Source organism: Galleria mellonella, unplaced genomic scaffold, assembly GCF_026898425.1.
Source record: "Galleria mellonella isolate WM207_F2 unplaced genomic scaffold, CSIRO_AGI_GalMel_v1 utg65, whole genome shotgun sequence".
NCBI lineage: Eukaryota > Metazoa > Arthropoda > Insecta > Lepidoptera > Pyralidae > Galleria > Galleria mellonella.
Window position 1 is genome coordinate 11,754,658 of NW_026442138.1, and position 13,007 is coordinate 11,767,664.

Below are 13,007 nucleotides of genomic sequence, written 5' to 3' on the forward strand. Positions count from 1 at the left end.
TCAGCTTGCCATTCTAAGTTGTATAAAAAAAAAAGAAACACGAGTGGGACAGAGTTCCCCAAGCAGACTTTTGTACAAAGTTTTCCTTCTGGTTAATATTGTTTAATACTATTCATTATTTATTGATATCGACGGTACGATCGCACGCACAAGAACCATTTACATGTGCGGGGACAAAGAGAAATAATTTCCGGTACACTACATACAATGGTTTGCTTATAAAACAATGTAAATACCATTTATTTCTTTGTACGACTAAAATCACAGTAAACAATTCGTGGCTTGAATGCTACATTAATTAAATTGTAAACTTCTGAATAGAAAGAAGTTCGATCAGTATTACAATAAGAAATATTAGATTTATTTATTTATTGATATTTTTACTAGCTTTTACCTCCGACTTCGTTCGCGTGACCAGGGTACAGGGTAGGGTGTTCAATGACCGGGATAAAAAGCATCTTACCTCCTTCTTCATCCCATACATTACTTGTACGAGTATATAAAATTTCAGTCAGTGGTTAGGCTGTTCAGGTGATAAGAGGTAACAAACAAACAAATTTACTTTCACATTTATAATATTAGTAGTAAGAATTTATTTCATTCAAGGAACAAATCTCTATATATAAATAGACCCATAGATAGTTTTGTTTTAATATAGTATCTATTTTTTTATTTTTATACAACATAGAATGGCAAACAAGCTGACGGCCCACCTGATGGAAAGTGGTAACCGTCGCCTATAGACATGAGCAGTATCATGGACATAACAGTCCACCATGAACACACACACATATATATATATATATATATATATATATATATATATATATATACTAATTAATAAATAAAATAAATAAATAAATCAGCATATAAATCTGAATATCCTATGTGCTAAGTTAAGATATAACCTACATGTGCACCAAATTTTATTCAAAATCGATCAGTAATTTTTGCGCGAAAGCGTATTAAATATACAAAAATATCCATCCATCTATCGTTACAAACTATTACGATCATTACATTAATAGCATTTAGAGCAAAGACGGAGGTTATGGCTAGTTCCAAATATATTAACGCGTATTATGGGTAACGATTTCTTTTAACTTAGAACATTATACGCCATAAAAAAAAGCAATTTCAAAAGCCTCCTATAATTATAAGTCTCCATTTATTAGAACCGCTGAACATTATATATGTATGTATACTTTCCGTTTTATAAAAAATAATTGTTAATTCGTAATTTCAAAATAAATTAAAGTAATTGTAAGGCTCTTTACACATTACGATACACGCAAGATACTATATTTAATTATTGAAATTTATTTTTGGGACTCAATGCAGTTACGTATATGTAAACACATACAGTCATATGATATATACCAGAGGGAGACTTTGTACAAAAGTCATTTGCTTGGGCACCTCTGTCCCATTCGTGTTTCTACCGTGAAGCAGTTATGTTTGCATGGCTATGTTTCGGTTTGAAGGGCAATGAATTTACAAAGTACAGACGAATAACACCGGAGTCCTCAGGAATGGCAACGCATGGGGGGTATCATAGGCGAAACAATATACTCTGTTATGTCCATGGTACTGCTCATGTCTATAGGCGACAATTACCATTTTCTATTCAGGTGGGCCGTCCGTCAGCTTGTGTGCCATTCTAAGTTGCATAAAAAAATATATAATACATAATTTTTTGCTGACTTTTTAACAACCGTAAAGTGAAAAGACGATCTTAAATAATAAGATACTATTCGAGATAGTCTCCGTTGAAAATTTCATATAAATTGGAATGGTTATTCGCAAACTTCATTATCGATGCCCGGCATATCAGTCGTTTGCGTGTAGTATATTCTATAAATCTCTTCAAAATGGCGGCGTAAAGTGAATAAAATAAAGAACGATAAAATAAAATAACAAATATCAAATAATTTAAAAGAAAAAAAAAAACAGTAAGTTCTTCTAAAACGAATAAATTAAGCAGATTCTTCACCTCTACTCTGCGTGCTCTGGTCATTGTTATGTATTTATTAATTTTACACCTTATTGCACCATTTATAAAATAGTAAATAGAGTTATTTTTAATGAGAAATGATACAAAAGGCGGCCTTATCGCTAAGCAATCTCTTTCAGACAACCTTTGGGTCAGTTATATATACATGTATGTGTATATATATATATATATATATATATATATATATATATATATATATATATATATATATATAATACATAATAATATATATATTAGCCTGGAAGAGATTGCTTAGCGATAAGGCCGCCTTTCGTGTATTATTTCTTATTACAGTTAAATATATTTACTATTTTATAAATAGTGCAACAGAGTGTAAATAAATAAATAAATATATTAAATATTATGAACTGATACTTTAGTTAGTTTAGTAGTCTGTATTCACACAAATTCATTATTTGTGTAATTAAACTTTTTGCAACATGCAACAGCTAAGTTTCTTGCTCGTTCTTATTGTCTGAAATTGCGTTCTGAATGCCCAATCATAATGGAAAAAATTTACTATTTAAAAATACTTTAATGTAAGTTTACTTAAATAAAAACATTACAACAATAGTAGCTAATCGTTATCTTTTATTTATTTATATATGTTTTATATATCTATTTAGTTGTATATATAGTATATATGCATACTCCTTTATATTTATGTATATATAATTTATTTTGTATACATATTATGTTATACATTATTAGTTATTATTTTCTTTGCCTATTCTAATAATGAAGTACCGCGCGTCGTGATTCACTGTTCATTCCAAAGGTTGACTGGTAGAGAATGCTAATAGCATGCATTAAGTTCGCCTTTTGTACCTTATTTTATTATGGTGAATAAATTTTTTTAAATAAATATAAAAAAAAAATCTTTTTTTACTCTTTATTTTACTTTACTTAACTAATACACGAACCTCGAATAGCGAACAATATTCAACTAGCAGTCCACTGAAACATCATTCTTAGCTGTATCGTCATGTAAGAAAGGTCTAAATCTCTCCGTAACAAGGTAGGTAGGTATGAATCCCAAGCGGATTTCGTTGGCCAAACCTCACGCTCCAGTAGCCCTGAGGGTAAATTCGCTTTTACTTGGAAATCAAGACTCAAGTTAAATTAATTTGTTCCTAAACTGACAAACATCAGTTATCGAAAGGTCCCGAGTTGGTGGAAATTTTAAGTGCTTTTTAAGGTCACACTTATTACTTTCTTGAGTTAGCACTTATTTTAATTGTGGAAGAGTTGTTTTAAGGTGTCTTCGTTATTCGATTTGAGTACAATAAAATATTTATTGACTAACTCTTACTCGCGACTTCGTTCGCATGACCGAGATATATTAACCAACCGGGAAAAAAAGTAGGCTGTATCCTTCTCCATTCTATGTAGTATGTGTATATCAAATTTCACAGTGATATAACAATACCGGTTGAGCATTAAGAGGTAATAAACAAAATCACTTTCACAATTTGTAACAACTTAAAAATTTGTAACAAGTTAAACTTTCGCGTTGTTTCTAGAATTATCTAGAATATAATGACAGTGTGAGGGTACCCGAAGAGTGCGCGAGCTTCCAGACAAAGACGCCGCTTACTTCAGTACTATTTACCTGTAAAAGCATTTACATTGCGTTAAGTCCCGATTGTATGTTTAAAAAATTGCCTGGTTCTCAAGCTTTATACATTGTCTTACGAGAAACCATTCGACGAAACATCTTTTGATACAACCCAGGATACCCAGGCTAGAAAAGTTCGTTTCGTAAATTGGCCACACAAAGAATCAAACCCGGGACCTCTTTAACTTGGTAACGGTTGAAGTTATTATTTGCTGATCATAATTTTATAAAATATATATAATTTTCAAACTTTCTTCAGTCATGTAATTGCTTTTAGCACTTGAAGACACCGTGACTCCAGTAGACTCAAAGTTGATTCGGGGACCCCAAAACATCGCGCGATTACGATTCCGAGCACGTATCGGACGTTGGCACGTGTCTCATTGAAGGCGAACTGTGTTTGATCATATTAAACAAGGATGTATGTGTACACGTTGAATATATTAAACTGACAGATTGACAGACATGAATAGATATTGATAAATTGTTTTTAAAAATAATTCTTTTTTAAATAGACAGCATATGTATTTCCGTATCGAATTCATTTTGTAACACATTTCTTTTTGTCGAATAAACATAAGATCTCCTCGTTTCTGAAGTAACTTAAAATTAGCATAACGCATTCTAAATTCAAATAATTTGAATCTGCCTCGAAACATCTCGTCATTTTACTCTAAGCATGGGTAATATCTGTGCCGGTCCGATTTCTATATATTTGGTTACATTGATGGTAGAAATGTCATCACCTATTTTAAATAGTCCATACAGTCGAATTATTATATATTCACTTCGATCGGTTTCTTCATTTCGAAATACATTAGATCGTCCGTCAGCAACATTCCTCTTCAAATGTCACCAAAGCCAAACTGCATTTGTCAATCCGCTTGTCAGGAATGACAACTACTGACAAAATCCCCATGGCAAACTATTATAAGGAATTTTCTTGTTTCTTATAGCAGTTTATGGGGGAAATGGGGGAGGTTCAGCAGTGGACAGATAACGGCTAAAATGGTGATGAAAATAATAACTACTAATAGATAGACTGTGTTATGGTTATTCGTCTAATAAAATTATAATTTTAATCAAGTTTTATTGAAAGAGAACATACTTTTTAGGCGTTTTATTATGGCTAGACTAATGTGTACGTCGACCATTGTCTCAAATTGAATTAAGAAGACTGGACAGACGAGACTAACATAAATGAAAAATATTGTTCACGCACAAAATATTCCTCGCCTGTATAAGCAATTAGTGTCAACAAGAAGACTAAAAAATAAAAATAATTTATGCAGCATCGCCGACCATATCCTTTGCCCACGCGCAGTTGTCGATGATGTACAATACAACTGCGCAGTGGCAATAATAATAATAGATCTAATCAAACAAAGCTATACATAGAGTAATAAAATTATCTATCTAACATTCTTACATTTTTATGCAACTGGCAATGGCAATCAAGTTGATAGACTATTTTTTGTTTTATGAAAAACCTGTGACACTGCAACCTTTCAATGATCTTTTGTTTTTATAATATTTGAAAAGGAAAATAAGCAGACTGCCCACCTGACGTTATAAGTTAACCGTTGTCAACAGATATGAATGGCACCATGGGGACACACAGAATGCCCAGTGATGTCAATGAGATTCTCCATAATTCATGAATTGTAACTGTGGCGTCATGCCCTTGTGACTGATGCATATGATACCCTCCATTTGTTGCTATTCTTGAGGACCATGGTGATCTTTTTAATGAATGATAATGGAATGGTAATCCCGCCTGCGCTAACAGTATGCGCTGGCGGGACACCAGTGAGGGTTGATAGGTGAGAATTAAAAGGCAGATCAGTTAACCCATTATGATGAAAACACATAGAATTCAGGACGATGGTTTCCAAGGAGAATCACGTGGAGGTCGACCTGATAGGGTATATTGCTAGCAATGGGACTAGTGGTTCGCATTAGGAACAACCCCTTCCCTCCCGGACCATAGTGTTATACCACCGTATCTCGTAATTTTATTGCCATATTCCACAATTAAAACCGAAACAAAGCCATACAAGCACAGCTACTAAACAGTAGAAAAGATACACGGGTGGACCACAGGTTCTATTATGAGGGAGAGAGTGTGAAAGAGAGGCAGACGATTTTTAAATAAAGCCTCCTTATGGTCTTAAATAATAGAATATGGCAACTGTCGTCTGTAAATCCTTTGTCCTGTGCCCTGCTTAGTGTTTTTATGTTTGTAAGAGACGGTTACCGTCTATGATCAAATTTTGATGAATTAGTGTTTCTGATGGAAACTCATTTGATTTTATCATAGACGGTTACCGTCTATGATAAAATCAAATGAGTTTCCATCAGATTCCTTCAAAGTCGTATTGAAAAATTTAAAAAAATCCAATATCATACTAACAGTATTACACTTGCTGTAGCATATTGAATTCTAATAATCTTACGTGCAGCTAAATGTAGACATATAAAGGTGACAAATGCCTCAGATTACCCCATTAGTGAATATATTCGTGTGTATTTAAAATACCAATTAATCTATGTCAATGCTCAATCCACTACGCTACTACGTTTGAAAATAGTTATGGACTTACTTGAATAAATTTATAATGTAAATGATGATTGAACACGTGCCTGTATGTGACTACGAAGGACATTGCATTCCATGGCTTTATATAACCTATGAAGGATATTATACGTATTATTAATAAATATACAAACTATTTATATGTATCTCTATATACTAATGGCTGTTAGCTTCGATTCATCATCATCATCATCATATCAGCCGTTAACTGTCCTCTGCTAAACATATGTCTCCATAAAAGGAAATTTTGCTAGTAGTCGTGACGCTTAGCAGGCAAGTTGCCAACCGCAGTTAGCCTTTGATAATGTTTAAAGAGGGACGCTGCTGGCCATCCCTGGACCATTTAGTTCTCTCAGTCAACTTTTTCGACACTCACGAGAAAAGAAGGGAGGGCCCATTCTTTACCGAGACCACAAGACAATTCTTCGCATACTTTATATAATTTATGTAATTTTCATGCAAACTCCAATCGTAAACATCACCACGAATATTTCAATATGATTTGGAATATTTGAAAAATAACAAATCATTTAAAAAAAAAATCATTAACATAAGTTCTTTGATAGAGGATTTATAGAAATATAGACAACATAGATTCATATGGTGAGAATAAAAATAGTAACATTAGAGAATAATATCGATGAAAAGAAACGGACCTAGAATCGATCCTTGTGAGAGACCGCACCAGATAAGACAAGAATACCAAAAATACAACGTTTATGGTATGGTCGTGAATAAAAAACACATAATAACCAAACCATGTTTACGATGCTTGATATAGAGCCCGTAACTGTCGGAAATGTAACACCAAGCCAAAAACATAAAATGTGAAGACGAAAGTCACTTTAACCAATGTTAGGTCGTGAAAAGTTCCCGGCTGTATCTTCAAAATTTAAATTGCGAGTGTCTATTCTAAATACGTGACTTATTTCATAAAAAAAAATCAGAGTGAATTTTGTATTTTTCTAGTATTACTTACATGTGCCTAGTTTTTTTTTTAAAACACAGCCGGCAAACGATCATGCGGCTCATTTGACTCGGCAAGTGATAATTTATTAATAGTAAATCTGTTTATTGCCATTTATATTTTACAACTACAGTAAAATCAATAAAAGGTTAGTGGAACGTGATATGATTACATTACAAAATATTTTACTAGTACATATGACTGGTAATAGGTACAAACTCAGCTTGTTGGATAATTCATGTGTGTTTAGTGCAGCTTTGTATCTTTTATATATATATATATATATATATATAAAAGACTCACACAGGAATAAACTCCATTGTAAATCATTCAATCAAAAGTAACATTTATACAAAATAAATATAGTTGAATTGAGCACCTCTTTCTTCTGAAATTATTATAAAAGCAACTTAATTCGACAAACAAATGAGTTTATATTACAATAAAAATATACAAACTATTATGGTTGAAATAGAAATCTCCGTCTGATAATTGTTGAAAAAGCAATTTAAACGACAGACAAATGGATCTGTATTACGATAAAAATATAAAAAAAAAAACTGTTACGGTCGCAAAACACGGAACACGCCTATAAAAACGATCCCGATCAATACAGGCAGCGGCGAAATTACATTTACACGGAGACAATCACAGCTTCGTGATGCCGGCGAACGAATTATGGAGGTCTATAATTTAATTGTATTCCACAAAACCGACTTCGATTGTGGCAAAGCCATTTAATTTCGATTTAAAAACTAAACTACTGTATAGATTTTCATAAAAATTTTATAGGACCAAGCTGTAAGTATATCCTTTCAGATAAAAAAAGAATTATCAAAATCGGTTGATAACTAACTGAGTTATGAGGTAACAAATATAAAAAAAAACAAACACAACCGAATTGAGAACTTCCTTTTTGAAGTCGTTTGAAAATGGATAGATACTCTTTATTGTTTCCTCTAAAAGATAACAATAGTAAACTTATTCTAGATATAAACAATTACAAGAAATAATCACAGTAAGAAAACAATACGCGACCTTATCGTTAAAAGCGATCTCTTCCAGGCAAATTTTCGTACACTTTTCAAAGACGGTTGAAAATAGTTACTGTACGATTCATAATTGCAATTCAGATAATTTTGTTTCATTCCATTAATTTTGTACATAGATTCTTTTTAAAAGATGTAGACGGAATGGTGCGTCTGCTTATGCTAACAGTAATAAAGGATGAAATGATGAGAATGAACAATGATCCACCGCAGCGAATCGAGCAATTAATCACGATGATTTCCAGGGGACCCTTGTTGATAGTCGACCTGAGAAGGTATATTTCTAACGATAGGGACTAACTATCCGCCTCCTATTTTCTCCATTTCTCCATTATCCATTATGCATGTCATAATCATTAGCATAATCGTCACCAACATTGTATTACACTAAAATTGTAACTAAATTCTAATCAAACGTGGTCCCAGATTACACAGTTAGATATATTATGGCTGTGTTTAGATAACACAATAGCTACCATTTCCATGTGCTAACTGTAGTTTAATTGTTCTGTTTACAAATAATACGTTTGTTTTTACCATTTAATGTTTTATATGTCATTTCTATTTCATATATACAGAATGGAAAATAAAAATATTATATGCATGGGTCGATAAACGACTTACGAACGAATACTCTTTAGTTTCTAATATACTAACTTGATAGTAAGGTTTAAATGGCCTTAACATAAAAAAATAACTTACGATAAACAGGTACTCAACTCAACACATGTTTAGAAGACTTACTACAAACACGTGTCTAAACTAAACAAAGTCTATGTTATTAAAAAAGAAATGTGTTTAAAAAGAAATAAATATGATTACGATTCTTTACCAGAGGGAGACTTTGTACAAAAGTCGTTTGCTTAGGCAACTCCGACCCATTCATGTTTCTACTGTGAAGCAGTTGTGTTTGCATGGCAGTGTTTCGGTTTGAAGGGTGGGATGTGGCAGTAAATTTACAGGGTACAGAAGAAGTGTTATTCTTCTGTACCCTGTAAATCCTCAGGAATGGCAACGCATGGGGGGTATCATGAGCGAAACAGTATACTCTGTTATGTCCATGGTACTGCTCATGTCTATACGCGACGGTTACCACTTACTATCAGGTGGCCCGTTAGCTTGTCTGCCATTCTAAATTGCATAAAAAAAAATATAATCTATAGATTTTAGCACATAAATTTCTTAATATAAACTCATGTCACCTGTGATGGCCTGCATTATATTGTATAACACTTCCAATACGAATACAATACTTCCAACACGAATGTTTCTCATTTTATTATTAATTTTTTCATCCCAACCATCTGGATCTGGCAATTCACCACAGTTCGTTCTTCACTGCGTTTCAAATCACTTTCTTCCTATACAACCACTCTTTGCAATCAACTTCCAGCTGCAGTACTTCCGATACGACACGACACGACCGATACGACATCGTAACATTCAAGAAAAGAGCATTTTCCTTTTTAGAAGGTCGGTAGCACACCCGCAATTCCTCTGTTGTTGCAGGTGCTCATGGGCGGCAGTAATCACTTGTCATCAGATGTGCTGCATGCTCTTTTCCCCTCGTGTTATAAAAAAACAAACATCCCATGCTAACACTGCACGTTCAGCTGTAAAGTTAATATAGGAAGCTTTCACTTTTTTGAATTTGTTGACGTTTCTCGACCCATTTTTCTCTTTGGGCACTCGTCGCTTAATCGCAGTAAGAGGTGACTAGATAGCTATACAGTTTGGGGAACAAAGAGCTTATGAATATTCAAATTCAGTCACGCCCATTATTCTAAAAGGGTTCTGTAGGATATTGAATGAGGTAAACATACTGTACGAACTCCGTGTAATTAGAATAAGGGTTTATAGTCATTATTATGAATAAAAATGTATATTTTTATTAATAATTAATTTTTTTTTTTACTATTTATACAGGAATCTTATTATTATAGTAAAATTGTAACTAGACAATGTCTGTATATAAGAGATATTTAAGAAAAAATAATAATGAGGGACCTTGATAAGGGCAATAGAAGCCAAAACAATATTTTTTTGTCTGTCTGTATGTCTGCAATATGTAGTAAATCAAGAAAAACCCTCAAATTTTATAAGCAAATATGTTTCTATCAACTCATGTTTTTTTATAAAAACTCCAATTTCAGTAATGTACATAGAACATTACTTTAAGAGTCTTAGTGATTTAGATTTCTCTACATATAGCTAAAGTTTACTAACAATCCATTAAGCACAATAGTGACATAGACATGATTTAAAATAGATATCACAAGTACAATATCAATTTTTGACTCTAAGTGTAAGCTCAAAAGAACCTACTTTACAAAAGTAGTCGTCCACATCAATATAATTATGTTCATTTCATTACAAGCTTATAATAATATGATTTTTTTGCAAATAAATTAATAAATTAATTTATATCTTGACAAAATCAGTAAAAAAAGACGAGGAAAAAAATATATAGATTATTCAAATAACTGCTTACCATCAGGTGAAGCGTACGCTTGTTTGCCATCTCAGTGGTATAAAAAAAAATTGGCGACGACATCGTTTCGAACGCACAAAAAAAATGTCGAATTGGCTGAAATAACAGCGATATACAGCTGTGCAATGCCACATATAGCCACAGTCGTAAACATTAGGCGTAACGCGTGTAGTGTACACGGTAAACATTTTACGAACGGATCTGTGCTCGAATGTTCCGACACTTTTAGATTTAATTGCTGTGGTACTAATGCTTTTTTTGTCCGCTGGTACTTATTTCACTTCTCACTAACATTACACGCGTACACGTACCTATAAATCAGCGTCTGGCACGTGTTTCTTCTCAATATTATCTTTCTTATTAGCTTTTATATCAACTTCATTTGTTATGTTTAATGTTAATGAATTTTCAGAATTAAGCAGTTTTTCAATTTGACTACAGCATGGCGTTCTTCAAAAAAGGGATAAAGTGGTTTCAGGGTTACCGACAGGGTCGGCAACGCGTGCGTAATGCCTTTGGTATTGCAGGCGTTTTCCATAGAGACTAAAGGATGCAGGTTTTCAAAAAGGGCGTAATAAGGTTCCTTAAGGGTCGGCAATGCGCGCGTGACATCTCTGGTGTTACAGGCGTCCACAGGCTACGGTAACTCAGTTTACCATCAAACAGACCGTATGCCTGTTTGCCACCATAGCAATATAAAAAGAAAAACCACCATAATCATCAAGAATAGTAACGCATGAAAACAGTCCGAAGACGAAGCTAGTAAATAAAATCTAGAAATATGAAAAATTGCCTGGTATACGGTTTGTTCTGCAAAAAAGAGACTTCAATCATAAGAAATTATAGATTAAATAAAGATAAATAATGATCAAAGGTAGTTCAACATTATAGAAGATTATACACAAAAAATCAGACAAACTAAACGCTCTATCTTTTTAAAGTCGCTTATAACTAAGAATCCCTTGCTATAATGGCAAACTAGAAGCAAACCCAAAACTCGAGCCAATTCAAACATGCCATTGTTCTAGAAACATACATCTGTCATTGAATGGCAAATGTCCTAGCGTTCTACACAATAGTACCCTATTACCAGCAACAAAGCATCCTTCATATTGAATCCTTGACAGTTGAGATAACCCCGTTTGAATATAATATTCATGTAATTTATCACAATGTCTCTCCTGTAACAAATACTAGTCGAGGCATCATATTATAATGCGGGCAAGTGCGAATAGAATAACTAATGTGGCAATTAAGATTGTATGTCTGATTGGAGAGCACAATTATTTTGAAATAGTTTCTTTAAGAAACAGATATATTTAGCTGGATTTTAGAAATACTCGTAATAGGCATCGAAAACTAGAAACACTACAAACTCTTGAAGTTTTGGTGTTTCTAAACAATAATCTTTAGTTTTTTTTTTTTTTTTACTTTTATGATACATATTTTGGAAACTGATTTTTTAAAGCTTAATATTAGAGCGAAATAATTTTAAGGACTAGGTTTCCCCCGCGATTTCTTCCACGTGACTGGGATAATAAACAGTCTATGTTTGTCATCCCAAATACAACGTGTATGTATAAAACTCATGAATTAGTTAAACCAAACAGACAAACTCATATATTTACAATAGCAGCTCTTACCCGTAACTTCATCCGCATGACCGGGATATGTTTACTGATCAGGATGAAAAATAGCCTATATCCTTCTTCAAACAAATTTCAAACTGATTGGTTAAGTCGTTAAGACGCTAAGAGGCAACAAACATTCACTTTCGCATTTATTATATTAATAAGCATACTAAAGTCTTATTCAGGACTATAATGAATACACCCTAACTTCATATTTTGGATAAACAAACAAAAAAAGAAAAAATCTTACCAGACTATCTATACTTACCAGAGCCTTAAGACAACGTAGACAAAGGTAACAAACAAACATACAGACAGTACTATCAATTTAATTAAAACTAATTACTTATAAACCATCCAGAGTTTGTAACTAATTAGTTTTGTTGAACTACAAAATTAATAATTTAATTTAGAAATAGAGATTTGCCACTCAAAGGTGCTAAATCATCTCGTGAAAGTTTATATTGAGCTGCAAAATTGTATAGTGGAAGTATTATGTTGAACAACCAGTTGGCTATTCTTTAAAGTTTCTTTGTAAAGTTAGTGTCTGACATGAAATTGAAGTTTTAATACTATATTTATATACTATATTTATTTTTATATACTATATTTGTTTTAATACTATATCTCGTTACACAACC

General features: G+C 32.8%; 1 protein-coding gene and 1 long non-coding RNA gene across 6 annotated transcripts in view; both read right to left on the minus strand.

Moving 5' to 3' along the window:
- The window catches only part of LOC113519884 (phosphofurin acidic cluster sorting protein 1), a 189,622-nt gene that overhangs the window by 80,923 nt on the left and 95,692 nt on the right, over positions 1–13,007 (minus strand). The window lies entirely within an intron of this gene.
- LOC128201962 (uncharacterized) overlaps positions 1–13,007 on the minus strand; it is a 95,853-nt gene that overhangs the window by 3,752 nt on the left and 79,094 nt on the right. Inside the window, exons 4-5 of one of the 2 annotated variants that reach the window (XR_008253532.1) lie at positions 9,447–9,857; positions 6,236–6,321 (exon numbers count right to left, since the gene is read on the minus strand). This is a non-coding gene — a long non-coding RNA (uncharacterized LOC128201962). Of the gene's footprint in view, positions 1–5,952; positions 6,322–9,446; positions 9,858–13,007 lie in introns of those variants that run through there. The other variant, XR_008253531.1, reaches the window with a different exon arrangement.